General features: G+C 39.8%; 1 protein-coding gene across 1 annotated transcript in view; it reads right to left on the bottom strand.

The window, feature by feature from the left end:
- Window positions 1–4,945, bottom strand: part of TAFA3 (TAFA chemokine like family member 3) — a 107,635-nt gene extending 102,690 nt beyond the window's left edge. Inside the window, exon 1 of the mRNA XM_070939838.1 lies at window positions 4,835–4,945. The gene's annotated coding sequence lies outside the window, so the exon portion shown is untranslated. The remainder of the gene's footprint in view (window positions 1–4,834) is intronic.
- Window positions 4,946–23,391: the final 18,446 nt, after the last annotated feature.

Below are 23,391 nucleotides of genomic sequence, written 5' to 3'. Positions count from 1 at the left end.
CTATACATAGGACATAGCCATGTAAGAAAAGACAAAATAGGAAAGTATAACTGTCTGCTAGGAATATTAGAATTGTTCTTTGTCCAGCATTTTCTTTTCCATGATGGACAACCAAATGGAAATGGAAAGCGATAAGTAAGACATGCATGACAGAATAGGATAAATCTTGCTTTGTTTCCCATCAGCCAGTACTCAGAGCCATATTGCTTCCAATACTGTAGGTAATATAGAACCTCTAAGACTGCATATTAATAACTTTTCTCCTTCAGGAATTTGTGAACTAGTTGTGTACTAGTTCAAATGGTATACGGGAATTACCTTGGGAGAGCAGAGTGAGGGAGGGATGCTGTTCAGTGAATGATCAGATAAGAAAAGACATAGTCCAAGAGAAAGAAACTCAGAAAGGAACTTCTCTAACTTCTTGGGTTGAAAAAGAGATGTGGGGGATTTGTGCTATCAAACTTGCAAGATTCATCAATGCAGCTTTATAATAAAGTAGAATGAGGTCATCTGGTCGTGTGCCCTGTATGGTCCACCTGGGAAGGCTGACATCAGTTGATAGGAAACCCTTTTTAAAGTCAGCCTATATCCATCACTTTTTCATGTAATAACAAATTACACAATTTAACTATGACCTACTTCCTTGCATTTGTTCTGAAACACACTATTCAGCTTCACTGGACCATTCTAGTTACTATACTAGAAGAGATGGGAAAAATATGTCTTATCCATGTTCTTAGTATGAATATTACCTGCACCTTTTTAAAAAAAAAATTTAACTGTTAAAACCATGTTAAACATCCTAATTTTGCCACACAGAAGTTTACTTAAAACAATTTTATATATCTTATTCTGGACAACACAAATATTGCATTGCTGTACATAAGGAAGATCATTATATTCTACTTAACATGCAGTTTTCTACACTTATCATCTATCATATGATGTTGATATTATTCAGTGGCAGCAAGTAGACATGGCTGTCCTGTATCTCAAAGTCCTCTACTTGCATAAACTCAGTGGTATTCCCACATTTTCTCTGCATAAGAAAAGGTAAAGATGTCCTTGAGTCAAACTTGATTCCTGGTGATTACATGGACACAAGCATGAATTTATCTTGACAACTATGCAGAAGTGGTTTTCCACTGCCTTATTCCATGATGTGTTTTTCACTTTTTAATCCAGCAAAACTTCTTGGTATTCCTTGGCATTCTTTCAATTGCTAACCAGAGCCCAGATAAGTCCAGCTAGGTTCTGCCATTTACTGAAACTTGTATCAGAATCACTCAATTGCTAAGAAGATGCAGGAGACATCTTTGTCAACATTTAGCTTTCTTAACAGAAAGCAGCAAAAAAGAGCACTTTCGATTAATCTGGTAAAACTTTCTGGATTATTTAATTCATGATACAAAATTGCCAGACTTTAATTTTTACTTTTTTTAACAAAAATATTTAAATATTACATCATATAATAACGGTTACATAAATTTTATGCTTAGTTTAAAAATAAAATAGACTCTTCCAATCCCAAATTAGGCCACTGAATCAAAAAATGCTTAAAAGGAAAACCAAAAGTAGCTCTGTGGGTTAAAAAGAGCAACAGGCTCAATTATGGTGCTGAAAAGAAATTCCCGAATTTAATGTGAATTCAGGAGTGCTTTATTCTTTAACCCTAAGAAAACAGCTTAACCCTAAACAACTATTCTTTATTGGAATCCAGTTGTTAAATCACAGAGTCTGAAGGAGGGAGGGAGGGAGGGAGGGAGGGAGGGAGGGAGGGAAGGAAGGAAGGAAGGAAGGAAGGAAGGAAGGAAGGAAGGAAGGAAGGAAGCTCATCCCCTGTATTAAGGAACTTATTTGTGTGGGGAAAATAGAGGTAGTGGAAAGAAAGATGCAAGTCCTTCAGCATTAGTATTATAAGAACCCATTTCTCAATTTCAGATTTCCACTGTATAATACAAAAATCATTCAGCTTCCTATTATTCACATTGCCTCCTAAAAATATTAATCATTAGATTTAGAGAAATGATCAAGCAATTAGTGATGATAATAAGAGATGCCTCTTGGAAATATAAAGTAAAAGTGAACGATGATAATAAGAAACTGTCATCATTTCCTTTTACTTTATATTTCCAAGGGGTACCTTTGTTATACAACAAGGAGCTTAAGGGTTTTATATCATAGTGGCCAACACTTGAAGTATTTCCTTTGAAACCTGGCCATGAAGTTGCATTCATCTGATTTAATAATGCATCCATTTTTTGGCAAAAGCTTATACAAATTAAAGCAGATTCCTGAGATTCAGATTTTCTCTAACAAAAAGTGCTGAACATTCCTTGATATTCTCCATTTGCTAAAAAGAAAAAAAGTTGGTAATAAAGTCCAGCATATTACATGCTATTTACCCTGTAAATTGGAACGATTTATGCAAAATTTCAAATCACAATAAAAAATCCTTTGTACCTTGCCCATTATCCTTTCAGCACAAGACTCCAATATTATTCTGTTCTTACCTTACCAATCTACTATCTTTGTTAATTCTGAATAATACCAATTTCAGACAAGCTCTAATATGTCTTATATGAGTCAATTTGCTAGCTCAGGGATTCTCTCAGACATTGACCCAATTAGATAAAGAGTGAGAAACGGCCCTTGCCGTTTCAAGAATAGAATAAAATTCTGCAAGGTAATAATTGTATTGCCAGCATTCTCATGGAGACGCTGGTCAGCAGAAGAGCTCATCTGCCAACTGTCATTTTTGGGGGGATTTTACTGCAAGAGCATCTATTTCCTCACAGATAGAAGGACTACTGTAGTAAAAAGAAATGAAAAAAATGCTTTCATCAAACGATCCAATGCAATTATGTCCTGTAGTGAATCTTCCACTAAAAGCTACAGAGTGTGACAAAGAATCTTGTCACTTTTTAGTCTAACACATGTAAACAATCATGATATTAGAATGCAGATTTGGACTTGATTCCCTTTTATGTATCAGTCAATGTCTTCATGAGTATAGTTTACTTGCATCCTGTGGAAAGTTTAAAATTGTTTCCAAAGGGTCTCTCACAGAAACTGTTAATGGTCCATGATGATGTTGGATTGACTCTTTCCAGAACAATAAATTACAGAACAATATAAAAATGAAATATGAGGTATAATTTACAAAAGTCACATGGTTTACTTCAGACCCAATGACTTATCCAACAAGAAACTAGGTCTCCACATCTTAACTAGCAGAAGTATACTAGGCTATGCCTTTACCCTGAGAAGAAACGGCTATCTATACAAACGGCAGGCCTCCTCAAGGGGAACACTTCATGTCACGATGCTGCAGCCACCATTCCAAAAACAATTGTCTGCTTCCTTAAAGCTGTGACCATAGTATCTGCTACAGTGCCTGTGATTCCACTATAACAAGATTCTACTGCAAGAGCAACATAGCTAATTCAAAGCATATATAAACACTCATTATGTCAAGAGTCCAAGGGACGAATATTTCTTCCATTGGTCCCCAACACACAGTATTGTATTTTCAAGGGATATCCATCCTTAATCCATTTGATGGCATCACTCAGCTATCGAAGATACAACGCTTGTCTTTATTATAATACTTCAGTACAGCGCAGGCTGGATGATATCCTAAGGCCATTTCTCCACTAACAACCTTAAAGCCTCTTCACAGCATCCCCCAGCCATCCCTAGAGTGATATAAAGCCTGTTCTTCATTGCTATCATGCTACAACAATAGTTGGATGACTCTAGAAGGTACTGAAAGTCACAAGTATAGAAATGAATGAAGTAGTATCAGGTCTGGAGCTGGCATCCATCAAGCTGGAAAGGGTTTTGTGTCCCTCCTACTCCACCCCTTAGGAAGAATCCCTGCAAGTATTCCAAGGCTGACAGTCAGCCACACCTCACAGCCTTGCTGCCAGATTTCAAGGGAGCTGCCAGCCACCCTGTCTCCAGCACTTGAGACAGGAATGTTCTGCTGTGCTTTTCCTAAGGAGCCAAGAGACCCAAAAGGCTGCAAAGAGCATCCTGCTCCTCCCCCCCCTTTTTTTTTTTTAATTTACCTGTATCTCTGCCCTCTGATTCTTCACCTCCTTCCCTTTATCTCCAGGGAGAAAATCAGAGCTGAGGCAAAAGACGACCCTAAGCCTATCGCTATGTGGATGATTTGGGGAGGGGGGGTTGTCAGGTGAGATTTACTTTGACGGGAGAGTTTGTTTTGACTTTGCACCTCCGCCATTTTTATCGAGCTCCCCCCCCCCCAAAAAAAAGGGGAAAAAAAACCAGGACCCCAACGAACACCCGTTGTCGCAGCCAAAATGGAGTTTGCCTGTCATCCCTCGCAGACCTGACCGCTGCCCTGCCCTGCCCTGCCCTGCCCTGCCGAACGCGGCACCCGAACTCTAACGGGAGCGCCAGGATAAAGGGAGGCTCGCTGTCCCCCCCCCCCTTTAGTAAACGGAGAAAACTCTCGGCTTCTTAAAACGGACGCCGGTGCTGAATCCCGAGGCGGGCAAGTAGTTCGCTCTGCCTTCCGGCGACCCCGCTTCAAGTCCCAAAGCGAGAAAGTAACCCGGTCGGCTCCGCCAGGCTTTCTGAAAGCCGGATCACGATGTCCCTTCCTGGAGAGGGCAGGCTGGGCAAAGCGGCTTCGATTCCCAAGCCCAGGGGAGCGGCTGAAGGTCTGCGAGGAGACCCCCACGCTCGCCGGGGGACCAAGGGCAAACTTTACTAGCTCCGATTCGGCGCCTCTGCCTCTCGCAGCGCTTCCGTGCTCCCCCCCCCACCCCCGACTCTTAACCCAGTTGGCGTCCCAGCCCCTTACCTTTGGCGCGCCTTCACAGCCGCTCCGCCGGCGCGTCCTTGCGGCGGGGCACGCCGCTCCCCATTTTCATCTCCCCAGCTCGCTGCGTGCCGGGCGGTCGGTCCGTCCGGATTCGTCCGCCGTGGCTGAGACTCAGCAGCGCAGGCACGTGCCCGGGCCCTTTCGGCTCTGGCGCCAGGAAACGGCTGGCATCGCCTCGCTTCGTCCCTCTGGCGGGGCTGCCCGGCTCTGCCACTCGGCACACGCGCGCAGCTTTTGGAGGAGGCGCCGCGCGGCGCGGCAGCAGGCTGCCCGTGCGCTACTCGCCGCCAAGCTGAGCTTCAGGCTCCTCAGGGGGCTGCCGGGGAAAGGAGAAGACAGCTCAAGGAAGGGCTGCAGCGACCCCCAGAGCCCGAGGAAAGGATTGCGTCTCATTATTGTTTTTTTTGTGGGGGGGTTGCCCCTGGTTCGCGTTATTTATTGTCGACCTTTTTTTTTTTTAATCTTGCTGTCGAGAGATCAAAACGCAACTTAAAACGCGATCTTCCTCCGGGAACTTCTGCCAACCGGCTGCTTCTCTTATCTGAAACTAGAGGTATTTCCGTGGAATTCCTTATCTATCTTTGTCGGCAGAGAGTATTCGTGGGCTTTCCATTTGCAAAAGGTACGCGGCGGACAGAAATTCAACGGAAGAACGCGTGCAGAGATCCCCTTATTGAATTTATCTGCGCTCCGCGATTCAAGCCCGTAAGAGATTTGTAACGAGAGGCATGGAATATCATTTCCTCCCATTAATACAACTGATTTCTTCCTTAACTCATCCGTAATGTATGGCACAGCGAATCGGAAAATCACGTTTGATTTCCCAAGGTATCTTAATGCCAATGTTTAGTGTTAAACGTATTACCGGCATTAATACCAGAATTATATGCCCATTCTTATCAATAAGTGGGAGAAAGATTGGATTTTAAAGGAGTAGAATTGAAGGAAAATTTCAATTTCCTTTATCTTTATCCTTCCTCCCCCTTCCCCTAAGCCAAAAGCTACCTTCCCCCATGTTCAATTTTCCTACAAATGTTATGCCACAGTGGCTTAAGACCAAAAACCCAAGTAAATTATGCCCACAGTAGAATATGGGCATAACCAATGCCATATTTGTATATGAATTTTGTTCACACCAACTTCTAAGCCAAGATTTTTTAAATGCATCGTTTGCTGAGCAAGCTACAATGAGCTGCATTGCAGGCATTACTAGAGCTAAATGAAGCATAAAGAGAAGTGTCTTGGAAAGTACACTGCCCTGAGCAGAACATCCTTATCAAAGTATTGAGGCCATTCGAACAATCAGAAGGCTTGGCTGTTTCACAGACTTTGACATGATTGCCATTTATGCTTTTCCATGGTACGTAAGATTTCCAGTAGGACTGATAGTAGTTATGCCTACATGTGGAAACCTTCTGGGAAGGCCCTTGAAAAAACATATTAGACCTTTTGGAGAATGTAAACTTAAGGAGGAGCACTTTGCAAAAGGCAGGCACCCCTTCCCATGCTTTGCACAGTCCTACTCTAAAACTTAATGAATTCAGATCCATGCTAAATCAGAACTATATTAATGAATAAGTTCATTCAGAGACGTATCTGTACAACTATGCCCTTCATACATCCCATTCATAAATACAACTCTTCAAAAATCCACACATTCATGACACAAGGTCAGGTCATTTTACTTTTGCCTTTTCTCTCATATTTTTTTCCTCATCTTTCGTTTTTTAGATTGTTTCTGTATCCTTGGGGATTATCACCAAAGCACTTACAAGCATAGACAGAGGCAGCCCTCTCAGATCCATTTTGGACCTTGGGAAACTCCAGGAAGTCCAGGTTCAATCCAAAACAGATTGGCCTGTCTGATCATGTCAGGGTTTTTTTCTGCGGGCAAGATTAATGATTTACCTGATTATATAGTATATTTAGGAGACATAGGTGAACAGAGGGGTCTCTAAAGAGTTTGACTCTAAAGAGTTTGGCTATGTCTTGAGAATTATTGCAGAATAGCTAGGATTCAAAGAGCTGTATATAGCAACATGCTTTTAGTGGGGTTACTACAGGTCTAGTACAGAGCTGCGTTTATAATTGTTTAAGAAAGCGTCAAGATTATGAATATGAATTTAAAATTCTGTGTCTGTACCAACCTCTTCTTAGGTGTTTGTTTTTTAACACCTAGGGCTTCCAATTTACAAACAGCATCATCACCATTTTTAACAGATAGGTAGTATTTACAAAATTTGCTTTGGAGTCCTTTCTTACGTTCTTTTCTAAGTTTGAACATCATCTCTCTAATCGGTGAAATGCTATTTTTTTTACTATCGGTTTGTGGGCGTGGCTTGGTAGGCGTGGTGTGGTGTGGCTTAGTGAGCATGGCTTGGTGGGCATAGCAGGGGAAGGATGCTGCAAAATCTCCATTCCCACTCCACTCCAGGGGAAGGATATTACAAAATCTCTATTCCCACCCAACTCTGGGGCCAGCCAGAGGTGGTATTTGCTGGTTCTCCGAACTATTCAAAATTTCCACTACTGGTTCTCTGAACTACTCAAAATTTCTGCTACTGGTTCTCCAGAACCTGTCAGAACCTGCTGGATTTCCCCTCTGTCTCTAATGCAGCCTGCAACATATGTGATTAAGTCTTCCCCATCAGATGTTTTGGGAAAAAAATGCTACTTTCTCTGATAAAATTACCATAGCTACCTAGAGAGCCTTAAAAAACATCACCCCCTAGAGTCAGAAACAACTGGAGAGAGAAAACCTTTACCTTTAAAAGGTCTGGATATCTTCAAATAATTTTCCTTTTCTACAGAATAGTTTTTTTCTGTTAGATGTCTTTGAATAATTTTAATCCTTGACTCTATAATTTCCCAATCCCTCACTTTATTCTTATCCTCTACAGAATCCCATTGCCATGCTGATCATGGGCAAAAAAGGTTCTTATTTCTTCACCCTACCTTCACCCTTTTCAAAAGCCAGCTTGAAATAACAAGCCAGGTTTCAAAGATTGCACATTCTCATCCCTCTTTCTATCCAGGCAAGTCCTTCTGTTTATAAAAACTTGTGGTGTTTTTTTATAGCAGGTGAACAGATGGGCCGTGGGAATATAGGGGTGGGAGGAACCCACTAACTGTTGTTCTATTTCTGTGGAGGAGGATTGACTGTGCAGACACATATAATATCCTCATTCACTTCTCTGAAGCCATTTTCAAAGGGTTTTCTTTCCCCCAAAGGCTACCTGAAGAGACAAACTATCCAAGTTACTCAGCTAGCACGGAAGCAACCTGCAGAAGGAAGGCAATGAATTTTATTTTGAGACAAATGAAGATAAACCTTCACTGGAACATATCCACTATATATGGATAATTCAAACAAACAGGACAAAACCTAGCTTTAAAAGTTAGGAGTCATTGATAGAAGTAATTTTCAAATTCAGATGTTCATTTGATGATGGAACTTCAGGTTGTAATTGGAAACATTTGTGTAGAAAAGTTCAATATCATCATGACAGATATTATTCTTGTACCGTTTGCCATTCTTTCTCTTTTTTCAAATAGAAACGCTACTCTTTCACCCAGAATATAATCATCTTCTATGCCTTTTGTTCATTCCTTCTCTTATTGCAATGCTAGTAATTCTTCTGCGTGCTTTTTTACAGCTCTTCAATTTTATGGAAAAAAAATTGTTTTCATGTTGTGAAGCAAGTGTGAAATGCTCAAGAAAATAATGCAGGCTGCTCATAGCTAAATTTAATCTTTCATATCTAAATTTAATATTTCCTTTCAGGAAACATCTCACCTGCAGCCTTTCGTGAGAACTCTTACTTTAGAATAAGTTTCTTCTTTTAGAAGAAGAGTTATGCCCTCCCCCTTTTAACAGATGGCTAGAAAATAGAAAAATTCTTAACCAGTTGATTATGTAAAAAACTTGATTTACCAAAAAAGAAAAAGAAATCTGGAATAGAGAATTGAAGTACCTACATTATAAAATCAACAGTCTCAGGTTTATTTTTAAAAAATAATATATTCTTCCTTAAGGCTTCACTTAATGAAATGTGTCAATTGTCAACTTTCGAACTGGCTATTTATCAACCCTAAAGGAAAGACTGCCCAGTATAATTCTTGTGATCAAAATTCAATTTGAAAATTGAGCTGTTTTGATTTGTGTAAGGATCATGGGGATGCTGCAAAGGTTGTAATAGTGAAAAACGGTCATAAGTCATATTTTTTCAGTGCCATTGTGACTTTGGTCACTAAAAAAATGTTTGTAGGTCTAGGACTACCTGTACTGCCACCATCTGCTTATTGTCTCCCCATGTCAACACTGCCAGTTTATAGATTTTGCTTTCTTCTGCCAAATTTGTTGCAATTGCCCTTTTTTTATGAATTCTATTGATTCCAGATAGGTATCTGCAGGAGTGAGGAGGGGGGAAGGGATCAGGGAGTGAGAAAGTTAAGTGTCAGCCTTGCAAGGTAGACCAGACAGGAAAAATGACCAGATTAGTCCCCCCTCTCCCCTTTGTATCCCAAAATACTAGGGGAGCCTATTGACCCACCCACATTCCTGCTTCAGGCTAAGGTGCCTTTTATCTGACATTTCTCTTGGCTGTCTCTTTTTGCCCTGTCTCTCAAGGTCATTCCAATATAACATTACATCGAGATGTTCAACATAGTTTTTTTCATTAGCAGCCACCATCTTGTATATTTTTTAGCCCACCTCCCCTCATACTTCTAGAAACACCCTTGCCAAATATCTTTATCATACTGTCCCTCAACTTCTGCAGTACGTTCTGGTATCTCTAATCCACGATGGTGTTCTTATTTTAGTTCCTGTTTCCTTATTGCTTTCCTTTTGCCCCTCCCCACCTCCCAAATCCTTGGCCTCAACTTCAGTTTTCATGTCAGATCTTCATAGGTGATTTAGCTGTCTTCTCTCAAACATAGCATTCCTGGATATAATTTCCCTGGCTCATCTCCCAAATTTTTGCTCTGTTCTCAGTTTCCATCTTTGGTGTTAAGAATAAGGAAGATGATCTTAACAGAGATATGCAAGGTTTGTTGCCAAGGCAACAAGAGGCGAAACATACTTTAAGTACATAAATACAGCCAGTTAAGATTCAGAAGTGGCTCAGAGAAACAACTCCCTAATTCACTGAATTAGAATTCATAGAAGGTGGTACAACATAATCATATTTCCAAGTTTATGTTATTATAGCCAATCTCGATAAAAGCAATTTTAACTTTCTGCACAGTTTATTTCTGAGTGTGGTTTGCCTAATGGATATAGCAGCATTATCATCATTTTATCCATACTGTACTACTACAACAATCTGAGGTAAGTTAGGCTGTGAGATTGTGACTACTCTGAATCATCCAATCATCTCCATAAATAAATAGGAGTTCAACCTGTGTCTTCCTGGTCCCAATTCAATATATTAAGCCATTATATCATATTGTTTCTTTCATGATCTCCTTTCATGAAATGTTCAGGAAAGTTTCAGGAATAAGGATTCAAGAGAAGGACCTATCCCAGGAGGCATCAAAATACTTAACTTACTGAGAACAGCTCTTGTTGTTAGCTGCGAAGTCGTATCTGACCCATCATGACCCCAATGTTCCTCCAGGCCTTCCTCTCCTCTACCATCCTCTGGAGTCCATTTAAGCTCAGAGAACAGCTCTACCATGCCCTATTCATTACACACATAGTTTGTAGTTATCCTGTACTTGGAGATCCTGGTGAGGTTGCTATATAATGAATGTTCAATACCTGTATATGAAAATACAGTGTTTATATTGAATATAACCACTGATAGTTCTTCCCCCGGATCAACTTTTCCCTGCTCTTTAGGCAGCCTACTTTCTCAGTCCTAATTTAAGAGATATTTTAACTGAACATCACACCCTAAAACCTTCTTTATATATTTTAATTTTTATTTCAATATTGCCCATCTCAAATGCATGATCCTGAGTATCTAATAGCAGCTAAAATAGAACAAGAACAATACAAGTAACGCAAACATAATTGGCAAATAAGGCAAAAAACAAAAACAAGCCACAGACAAATCAGCATAACCATTGCATGGGCTGTATCATACACCCAGATGCCCAAGGTTAGGGACATAAGTATGTCTTTAAGGCTTTGAGAAAAGTCATCAGAATATTTATTGATGTCATGCACTTCACTATTTACCAGTAGTTACACCCATGTTCTTAGGCCAGAGTTTCCAGAAAAATACTGTTGAGGATCTGTAAATGATGGGAATAGTTAATATAATTGCAATACTGGCATATTTTTTCATTGTTATGAAGTTATATTATGGTGATACAGTAAAAGATTACAGAGCCACTACAACAAGACTTACATTCTAAAAAACAGAACTGCTTGAATGGAGAGAAACAATATTTTCAAAAAAAAAAAAAAAGGAAAGGGAGCATCCAACTCTAATGAACTCTTAAGGATTTTGAAGGTGAGCAGGCTAATACCAGAGGAAGTTGTTGAAGTCAAAGGCCAAGTAAATCAACAATCTGTTAAAAAAAGAAACTGCAAATGAGAGAATTGAGGATGCATTGGAGTCATTCAGGTTTGAAGCAGCATCTCTGAGCAGGACCACAGCAGCAAGGAGAGGTATAAGATGAAGATCTGTGATTATAATCCAATTGCCCCATAAAAGGAATAGCAATAAATCCTGCCTTTTTCAATTGCAGGGGACAGACAAACCTTTGAACTCCTTAAGTGCTCTTCTTTCTCCTGATGAATTATCCAGGCAGCATTGAGCTATTTGCTGAACTGTAATGTACTACACAAAATATAAATGAATATATTGCTCATTACACACTGAAGTTAGTGCATGCACTGTGAGGCTATTTCAAAGCATTCTCTGATGTTTCAATGATCTAAAGGTTTTATTTATTTATGCATTTGTTTAAAGGCTACTAAAAGACTGTTCCTTATTTTACCCCACAAAATGGCTCTGTTGGTAGAGAGTACATTTCTCTTCCAAAAGTAACTTTCTCTAAGCAAACTAATTTTTTTTCTGAAGCTTTGGCAGTACACTGCAGCTATGCTACTGTAAAAGAAACCTTTTATGCTGAAAAAGGAAAACAAGTGTTCTTAAACATTCCTTATTCCATGATTTGACTGACTGTCAGGCTGATATAAACTATGTTAAAAGCAAACATTAGAATCCACTCATGATAATTACACATCTAATGAAGGAATGCACCTGTTATCAGTTGCTAGGTAAAATTTAATCTGCAATAAATTGTCCTTAGCCTAATTTTAGAATGTTGGAAGGAACTTTACTCATGCAGATCAAGATGTACTAGTTCAGAATTTTACTACATAACACAACAAAATGAGGCCAGTACCTATTGGAAATATCCACTAATGTTTTCCTTCAGCTTTTGCCCTCCAGATGTGTATGGATCTTGTAAATGCCTCCTCAGTATTGTGAATTAATCATTCAATTTGAATGTGCAAGACCCCCATGCTAACTATTCCAACATAACTAGAAGGCTACTCTATAGGAATATAGTTTCTTTGAACATTTGGTAGCCATAAAGATGCCATCATTCTTCAGATCTCTTTTACTCAAAAGGAATTCGTCTCAGGAATGCCTTAGAACATTTTCACTACTCAGGGAAGTGGCAAATATGCAGTACAACTTTCCCAGAAACAAGTATTAAGATAGCATTGGGAAACCATGCACATTGGAATACAGGAACTATTTATGCATTAATATATACATAAATACATATTTGACCTTTGCCATTTCAATCTCAACAACTCTTAAGAATCTTACAGTTTTGTAATAATGAATAAAAATGGCAATATACCACTGTACAATAAACCAATATATAAATTATAATACACTCATATTATACAAAACACCTCTTTCTCATCCCCAGGACAGACAGACATATTGAGGAAAAAACTGCTTCTTTCACTTAGATAAACTTGATACCGTGTTTCCCCGAAAATAAGACATGTCCCAAAAATAAGGTCAAACCTAATTTTTGGGGTGGGCGTAAATATACGCCCTCTTCCAAAAATAAGCCCTCCAGCAAGCGTGGCCGTTTTTGCCATGGATTGCAGCCACTTCTGCAGCAGGAGGCCGTGTGATGCACCCCATGTGCCTCGCGGCAGCATTCCGAACAGTACTATAGCATCAGCTATCCACAATTTTTTTACCCTTATTTCGTCCCGACCGTACTGGGCTACATGGGTCAGGACGAAATAAGGGTTAACAAATTGTGGATAGCTGCTGCTATGGTACCCTTTGGAAGGCCGACGTGAGTCTCCTGCTACAGAAGTGGCTGTGCCCGAGGAGCGCTTTAGGGAGAGAAGGCAAAGAGGAAGCGATCCCTTACAAACTCCTGCCCTGCTCCCAGGTCTCTGCCAGGCAACTCCCAGCAGCCCCAAAGCCTGTGCCCGCCTGGCTCCCTTTTCCACAGTGCCTGGCTCCCTTTTCCAGTTCCCAGAAAAGGGGGGTAGGGGAGAAGAGAGAGGCATGGAGCGAGACAGGGCTCGCTCTTCTTGCCGTCTCTTCTCCCCCTCTCGCCGGGCATGACAGGGCTTCCTGTCCCTGCCCCAATTGGATGCAATTTGGGGATGGCAAATGGGGAGGGGTGGGGCTGGGGAGATGTGAAATGTGTCTTACCTGCCTTGTAGCTCCATCGCATGTCTTGTTGTCTGCAGGCAAGCCCTTATTTCAGGGTTCAAAAAAATATAAGATAGGGTCTTATTTTTGGGGAAACACGGTAGAATGACTTCAAGTTGCTAATACTTGTGATAATCCCTTGTCTTCCAGAAACCATTATTAGTAGATGTCTTTTGAATACAATGCCTTTGGAATAATTCACTTGGAATACCATATGCTTTCATTGCGGGATATAGTATTGTATACCCTTTATTGTCATTGTACATCATGTATACAACGAAATTGATTTTAGCCTCACTGGTGCAATCCATGACAAAAAGTACAAACAACATAAATAGTACAAAGAATAATCCCTATGCAAGTAATTAGGAGGAAAAAAGAAAAAGAAAGAAAAAGAAAAACTAGTCATACGTTTCCGCATGTGCGTGGTGTGATAGTGGTTGTGTTTAAGAGTCTGACAGCCCAAGGATAGAAACTATTTTTAAACCTATTTGTTCAGCTGGCTATGCTTCGATGTCTTCTGCCCGATGGCAGAAGTGTGAAGAGACACTGACCAGGATGTGAATCATCTCTGAGTATCTTAGTCTGCTAAAGCAGCGAAACCTAGCGATGTCTTCCAATGGTGTTAGAGGGCAAGCAATGGTTTCTTGTGCCGAATTGATCACTCTCTGTAGTGCCTTGCTGTCCACAGCAGTTAAACTAGCATACCATCTCTAACGCAGTATGTGAGGACTCTTTCTATTGTGAACCAATAGAAAGAGGTCATCAGCCATTGTTCCACCTGATTTTTTCACAGGACTCTAAGGAAATGAAGTCTCTGTTAGGCTAGTTGAGGAAAGCTGTATAGGCAAGACTAACTTGGGTAAAAATATTCTTCCATCATATGTTCATTCTAGTGACATGTGAAAGGGTTGTCTCCATATATGCTGATGTCCTAGGAAAGGACATCACCATATATACACATAAGAAAGAAATCTTATGTGCTGAAGATCAATATGACTCAGTCTCAATACAGAAACTTTATCTTGTCAAAAAGCACCACGCATATGTCATGATGCACAGAAGGACTTTTTTTTTTTAAATCACACTTAACTGAACCAACATTCACTTTGGCATTTTAACTAGCAAGTTTCTTAAGTATGAACTGGCTGGCATGTCTGTTAGATAGATCTATATAACTGACTTACTTAGGAAAAAAAGGTTATTTTATTTAGGAAAAAAGAAATTAAATGCACAGGTACAAAATGGGTGGTTCCTGGCTTGGTAACTACATGTGAAGAAGATCTTGAAGCTATAGTTGATCATAAGATGTGATTCAAACTGTGATTCAGCAGTGTGACAGGCAGAAGTTTAGGTTGCAAAAGTTTCCAGACCACAGAAAACAGTAAGCCCTTTTCTGGCACTGATATGAGTCTGCAAAGGAGTCAGAATAGAGAAAAAAGAGGATGATGCATATATCTCTGCCTGCTGCTTTCCAATCTCCATGCACTCAGGTGGGAAGCCCAAAGAGAAGATATATTGATCCTGGTGTGACACAGCAAGATTCAACAATCAACTAAAGCAACTTGCTTTATGGTCAGGTAAAGAGTTATAGCCGGTCTTCAGGTGTCATGCCTGAACATTGGATGAGAAAGAGAAACTGGAAATTTGTGCGAGTTTCTATCTTGTCCCCCCACTTGGAGCTCTGCATGCATTCAGGAAAATATGCAAAGAGAATTATAGTTCCGAGATATTTTACATTAGTAATAGCACACTTCAGTACTACATCTACTTTGGAGTATTACATTTTAAGAAAAAAAAATTAAGATAGAAACTGGAATGGATGCAAAAAGCAGGATGCATAATGAAACAACTAGTAGCTAAGTTTTAGGAAGTAAGATAAGGGAACTGGGTATGTTTAAAATCAAAAAGATTACTGAAGAGGAAAAGGATAACAGATTTCTTAAGAAAAAGGTCAGCACCTGTTCTTTATTATTTCAGAATACAGAAGATAGAAACACAGGTAGATTCTGTTTAAAGGTTACAAAAAAGCTTCTCAACAGTAAGAAAAGCTTGAAATTAAATACCAATAGGGCACATTGGATGTATTAAAAAAAAGTAAGGTCATCTTTGCTGGGGATACTTTAAGTTGGATTCCATATTATTGTGTGTGTGTGTGTGTGTATTCCAGATTCATCTCACAGTGAAATGGGTGAATGAATGTATGAATAAAGAATGCAGTGCCTTCTAAAATGTGGTTGACTTGAAAAGTTAATATTGGGTCTGGTTGGCATTTGCTTAGATCACTGCCAGAAGTTCCAAGGCAATAGGCTAGACCTATGATGGCGAACCTATGGCATGTGTGCCAGAGGTGGCATACAGCACCCTCTCTCTGGGCACGTGAGCTGTCACCCCAGTTCAGCTCTGCCATGCATGTGCATGCACTCCCACCGTCCAGCTGGTCTTTGGATCTCTGCTGCACATACATGGGGGCAAGGCGTGTGCGGGGGCCCTGCACATACATGCACAGGGAGTGGGGTCAGTGCGGGGGGTTCATGAATGCCTGGGGACATGTATGCATGCACAGGGGTGGGGCACATGCACAGGGGCCGCATGCACATTGCATTTTGGGGGTTTGGCCGTGCTTTGGGTACTTGGTCCAGAAAAGGTTAGACTAAAAACATACCATAAGAAGGCAATTGCAAACTATTCACATTTCTTTACTAAAAAAATAACCCTGCCTGAATAGTCCTTGACTTACAATCTCAATTGAGCCCAACATTTCTGCTGCTTAGCAAGACATGTGTTAAGTGAGTTTTGCCACATTTTACAACCTTTCTTGCCACATTTGTTAAGTGAATCACCATTCTTGTTAAGTTAGTAACACAATTGTTAAGTGAATCTGGCTTTCCCATTGACTTTGCTTGTCAGAAGGTCAGAAAAGTTGATCACATGACCTCGGGACATTGCAACTGTCATAGATATGAGTGATTGCCAAGCATCTGAATTTTGATCATGCGACCGTGAGGATGCTGCGATAGCCGTAAGTGTGAAAAATGGTCATAAGTCACTATTTTCAAAGCCATTGTAACTTCGAACAGTCACTAAATGAATTGTTGTAAGTAGAGGACTACCTGCACGCCTGTGAAATCACCAAAAGTTAAGTTTAACTCAATCGTGGATTAAATGCCCCTTTCCAGCTTTTGGATGACTATATCTGCTCCTGCAGGGAATGCCTTCAGGTAAGAGGAGGCAGGATCATCACCCAGCATCAAAAAACATCCAGGACAAAACATGGTGTGATCATCCATGAAGACCTTCAGATGAAAAACAGCAAATAAAGTTCCTCTCCTGTAGGGATAATTTCTTTCCTTTGCACTGCAGTGTTCATGTTATTTCCTTACACAAACGTTAATATCTACATCCAAGAATCAGAATGTCAGATTCAGCAAATCTCGCCACGCTCATTATTATATTATATTTCAGAATAGTGCTTTCAAAAAAAAAAAAAGCTATGAGAATGAGAAAGATGTCAAGATAGCAGTAGTGCCACCTGCACCCACCCCCACCCCATTGAAAGCTTTCATACAGTTTTGGAGGGTTATTTTTTTTTCTTTTTCCTGAAAGGCAATTGCACTTTGATTAAAGGTTTGAGCAAATGTCAGAATAAATAAATAATGATAAAAAAAGATCTCTGGTGGTCTTCTCTGCATGACCCTAGGATGTAAATCAATTAACAAATTATACCAGGCAGTGACAAAGAAAAGCCCTGTGCCTGATATTACCTTGGTATATTTGAGGTTACATTTCCAAAATGCTCCTCTTGTTACCAAAGTTACAGAAAACCTGACCTGCAGGGATAGATAATGGAAGAGAAGCAACTTTTAAATATACAAAACGTAGAACATATCCAATGAGTGTCTGCTTGTCATTGACCCTCAAGATATATTTCACTATGAGAAGCATTACAGTGAATATACGGAAGCAAAAATAATAAAGTTTTCCAGTGGGCAATAATCGGAAAAGAAAAGTAATATAGGAACTCACCAGAGAGCTCAAATTATATAGTACCTGTGACACCGAGCTGTCTTTAATAATGGCATTTCTGCATTCTCTCTCTCCCCATTCCTTCTAATACATAGTGGCAATTTCATTATTGTTATTTATTGTCCTAAATCTTAGTCTTATCAACATTAGTCATTAGTTGATATTTAGAACAATAAATAGCACGACCATGCAAAAATGAAGTCTATTCCTTTCACTGCACCTCTGTATGCTCAGGGAATCCTTCGCCTTTTATTTTGCAGTCCTTTAAATATAGGTATTAGATTAAATAAGAATGCAAAAATGCATTTGTGCTAAGGGAATGCTAAACTTCTGTCAATAATAAATAACAGATTGATGACAAACAGCTTTAGTAGATATGTGGAACTAAAGGGGTATTGATTTTCAGACAATAGACAACTAATGGAGCTTCTGTGCATGTATGTTGCTTCTCAACTAGTAATAATTAGATAAAAAGAGAAAAAAAATAGGGATCCTCAAAAGGATTAGAGACCATTCAACAGGAAGACCATTCTTCCTTTCCCATGTTTCCCAGCAAGTGGCTGGATTCATACATTTTGGAAGCCATAATTAGATTTGCCAGTTCGGATACTATGCAAATCTAATCTGTGGTTTGTGATTTAATATGATAAGCAAGCCTTGGTCTATTCAATAGCCAAATGTGGCTTAGGGTCATGTGTGAGTGCCTTGTGAAAAGGAAAAGGGCCAAGTTCAGCTGTCTGTATTTTAGCAATTTCTTTAGAGACCTGCTAGGGAATGGAATGAGAACATTATGCTTGCTAATTATTATGGACCACAACCAAAGAGTTATTGTTGCATACCTAGCACACATTGGTCTTCCTTTGATGCTGTACAGTGTTGTTTGTGGCTTTATAATGTCAGTGCATCACTCTTTGGCAGCTCCACTTCCATCTGCAACTACCCCTTTTTTATTTATGCATAGGCTGTAAGTAAGGGAAAGTATGAATCTGCATTGTCAGTTCCTCCTAAATGGCTATTTAACCATGAGTAGAGAATGTGAGTCCCTTTGAGAATTCTTGGATAGATTTATCCTGAGCCAAGATGCATGAAAATGAGCTCGGACTCTTGAATAAGATGAAATCCCCCAAGCAACATTTGCCAGCACAGAGAGACAATGGTGCTAACATGGGTTGCATGGAATCCATTTCTGTACTTAAAAAGTTGCATTTCAAACATGGATTAAAGCCATTGGGCTAAAACAGAAATCTCTCTGATGGATTGAAATCAAGAAGCTAAAAGGAATCACAAGCACTGCCATCTCAGGCAATGTTTTGCAATAAAAGAACTGTCATAAGGTTATTCCCAAAGTTGGGATATTTGTGTGCATTTAAACCATATACTGTATTTAGTAATCTCAAAATATAGGCTTTAAAAACACAAAGGGCTATCCCAAATTTTCAGTCTCTGTCCTAAATATTCCTGTCTTTTATCTACCTCCACACTGAAATAATCTTACACCATCTTTTGAAAACACTCTTAGATATTATTATGCATTCATATGTACACTTTATCTTTTTTTCTTCAATAATTTGTGCATAGAATGAATTCATCATTAACTAACTTCTGCCAATATCAAATCTATTGTGCTGTCTTTCTTTATTCTAACTTAGCCCAGATCCTCCAGATGCAATATTTACTCCTTTATAGCTTTGTTTCCTCTAAGGCTCAAATGCTGTTCTGCTCCTCCTTTGTGTCATATGTACTATAGCGTGGCAATGCAATGCCGCTTCACTTTAGGGTGTCAAACTGGTGGCCCGTGGGCCAAATGTGTCACGTGCAGGCCATACCTACCCCAGCTCTGCGAAGGGGGAAAATGTCACGATACATCATGTTACAGCAACATGACACTGCGAGTTTGAGTTTAGAAGAATCTGATATACTGGGAGACTTTCATAGCACTTAACTAGGTTTCTAATTCCTTCATTTTATTGAAAGGCTAGTATAATATGTGAATTGAACTATTGAATTGTTTTACTGGACTCTGACAGACAGACCTTTGACCAGTGGTGGGATTCAAATAATTTAACAACCGGTTCTCTGCCCTAATGACCAGCTGGGTAGGTGTGGCTCAATGGTCATGTGACTGTGGGCGTGGCCAATTCAACATCACTCACGTCTATGGGTGAAGCGCCTTAGCTGTTACAATGTAATAAGGGTTAACCAGAGAGGCAGTTTCTGTAAGCAGGGCAATAAAGATTAGGCTAGAAACAACACCAGAATGTTTCCTTCCTGCCTTCCTTACAGGATTAGCCCTGTAAAGTGGAAAAAAAACAAAATAAGATTTCTTTTAATAACCAGTTCTCCGAATAGGTGCGAACTGGCTGAATCCCACCACTGCCTTTGACCAATAAAAGGACATTCAATGAAACAAACAAATAAGGTGTGTCTGTTTGTGTCTGTCTATCTGTGTATGAATTAGTGACTGTCTCTCTGTCAGTCTCTGTGTTACACGGCTCTGGAATGCCTCTTGACTTAGGGACAAGGAGGGTTAAATGGGTTTTTCATCTCTGTTGTCACTACTTCATATGCAATGTGCCCTAGAGATATGGGAGATAAGACATGGCAAGAGGCAAGTGCGTTTTTTGCGTACTTGACATAAATACAAATAGCCACCCTTTTTGCAATGACATTGGGGTTTTATGTTGCTGTGAACTGTCTGTTTGAAAAGCCAAGTGCTCTGCAGTAAACAGCAGTCCACACAGCTGATTCCCCAGGCCCACAAAACTTCTTTGATGCCAGGTTTGCCTCTTTCCAGGTCCAACTGCCAGTCATTTTGCAGAATATAACCTACTGATTCCCTAATTAATTAGTTCCCATTAAGAACAGCCGTTCCAGTTCACAAACTGGCACGCCCCCATCTACTCAGCAGGCTTTTACAGCTGCCCTCTTTCCAAACCTACAGGAGAAGGTCTCAAGACAGATTGGCTGTGGGTGATTGATTATTTCACACAAACAAAATGGTTTATGTATGAGGTTTTGGTGGGGAGGGAGGGAGGGATGCTAAACTAGGAGAGAAACAGAGCTTGCAAAATGGCAAAGAAGTGGTCCTGTGTATACAAACACATAGACCTTTTTACTATAAACATGAATACTCAACAATAAACAAGCAAGCAAAACCAAACAAAACAAAACCCATCCCAAATTCTCTAACTGCTGAGAAATTACAGGGATGTTTTTTATTCCTATTGCTGTAAGGAAAGGAATGATCCCCCCAAAGAAATGTAAAGAAGATAGTTGTGTTTCTGTTACTACAGTTTGAGCAAATGTTTTGGCCACTGAAGATGCACATTTAGAGGAGCACTTTGGCATGACCACTGCAGGATGTTGACAGCAGATGGCAGACAAGAGCAATCCAAAGTTGCATTCTTTCAGAGACCTACACACCAATGGTCAAGAGTAGTAACCATAATGGTTGGAACCAAGGTTTTACTCCCTTCCCCTTTTCCTCCCCTTCTGTCTTTCATCCAGTGGTGGGATTCAGCCAGTTCACACTTATTTGGGAAAACCGGTTGTTAACTTTCTAAGTAGTTCGGAGAACCAGTTGTGTTGTGGCCCACCAGCAGCCTGTGCGGATTGTTGCTGATCCCGACGACGAGGAGGCTGGTGTGGTGTCATGCCAGCAGCCTGTGCAGCCGGTGCTCAAGTCGGACAGCGAGGAGGCTGAAGAAGATGTGGTGCCAGAGGCAGGGATTCAGCCAGGACCTTCAGAACCTCCAGAGACTCCTTTAAGTGAAGAGGATGAAGTGGAGGAGCCTCTTCTCAATGCACGAGCACACAGAGCTGCCAAAAGGCAGGAGTGGTTACTCAGGAGGAGGTCTCCTCGAGAGTAAGGCTTGGGGCTAATTGGACACTCCTTAGCCTATTTAAGTTTGCACACAGCTTGTAAAAAACTGCAGGAAACAACTTGTGTTCATTCGTCCGTTCGCTGATCATTGAATTTGAATTTTCTCTGCAAACCTGGCTTCTGGGCTTTCTGCCAACTCTAGTAAGACTCTATCTTATCTGTGGAATTTCTGGCAGGTTGTTAAGAATGTTTTATTAACAGCCTGCATTTGCAAAAGACTGCGTTTTGAAGTAAACTGAGTTTTGTTCGGAGTTTGTGTGTGCTACATTCTTTGGGATCCGTAGCTGGGGCAGAACAGGTTGTTGGAAGAAATCTCCTTTTGTTTTGTTTTTTCACTTTACAGGGCTAATCCTGTAAGGAAGGCAGGAAGGAAACATTCTGGTGTTATTTCTAGACTAATCTTTATTGCCCTGCTTACAGAAACTGCCTTAACCCTTATTATATTGTAACAGCTAAGGTGAAGCGCCCATAGACGCGAGTGACATTGAGTTGGTCACACCCACACGGTCACATAACCACCAAGCCACGGCTACCCAGCTGTTCATTAGGGCATAGAACTGGTTATTAAATTATTTGAATCTCACCACTGCTTCCATTCACTTTACCAAATGGGTTGCTAGTAAACCAAGATGTTATTTTTATCAGAAATCGGAACATATTCCTTGTAGAAAGTTTCAGATTGTGCCAAAAGTCAACCAAAATATGACAGGCCCTTAGTAGTAGCACAATATTTAGATTTGCACATTTAAGTCAGTAAAGGGAAACTAAAGCTTCTAAAAGATCTTGTTCAGATATAAAGGTTCCATAAAACATCAAGTAGTTGAAATTTATCTTGATTACCATGACAATTATAAAAATTTCCTGTTCCTGTTCATAAGTGTGTGGAAAACATTATGGCAGTGAAATTGTTCATACAAAGATTTTTTTAAAATCTATTGATATTCTTATTTTTTATAAAAACAATTTAAAAGAAGAATTTTGTATCCGATTACCTTGCCTGCCATTTGTGGTGCACTTTTATATATAAAATTATGCCTATGTTTCTACTGAAATGAACTATGTAGTGATGGTAAAAGCAAAACACAAAGAGAAATATAACCCACAAAGATTAGACAGCTGTATGCTTGGATTTCAAATGGTTGGTGTGAACAAAAATCAACAACATTCTTAGAAAATTGCTATTTTTTATTTCATCTATTATTCTGCATTTCAAACCTCCTGGCCCATAGAAAATGAATACTGCTTTTTCTTTTCCCGATTCTGCCGAAACACACACAAATGTATGGTATATATAATTATAATAACTATAACTAAGAGCTATAACTGTAACAACTGTAGCTATAACAATTATATCTATACACACACACACCGTTTTGCATTTATACAGAATTCAAACAAAGGTTATCACTAACCAGCAGCACTGTTTGCTTTACATAAAGTTAATGCACCAAGCAAAATAAAATAAAATTAATTTGTTTGGCCTTATCATTGGGTTCAGTAGTATGAACAGAAAATTCAATTAGTCCAGCACAGTAGGAATTTTGGTATATCTCAAATGAGAAAAAGAAGATTGCTTTGTACTCATCTTTCTCTCTCTCTCTCTTTTTTTTAATTAGCCTAAATGTAAGGGAAACATCGTGCAGAGATGAAGCATGAAATAGAAAAGACAACTACAATCTATTTGTGAACTTGCCACATGGAGAAAGTAGCAGAAAGCATTCATCTGTTCTCATTCTGCATACAAGCATATATTTTACTCAAGATAGGATGCCTCTGAATGCAACACCATGCTCCTGTGTCAAAAAAAGGAATGGAACACACACACACCCAAAAACTCCTAATACTCTATTACTGTACTGTTTAGCAAAACAATCCTCCCTTTAAAATGGATGAATATCAAGTAACTATCAAGTAACTAGAGTATAGTGAGTATTCTCAGAGACAAGCGTTAGAAGAAAAGCTCTCTTTTT

Source organism: Pituophis catenifer, unplaced genomic scaffold, assembly GCF_029215685.1.
Source record: "Pituophis catenifer annectens isolate HBS135680 unplaced genomic scaffold, rPitCat1.0.hap2 SCAF_3, whole genome shotgun sequence".
Lineage (NCBI taxonomy): Eukaryota > Metazoa > Chordata > Lepidosauria > Squamata > Colubridae > Pituophis > Pituophis catenifer.
The sequence above is the reverse complement of the archived record's forward strand: the minus strand, read 5'-3'. Positions and strand labels throughout refer to the sequence as shown.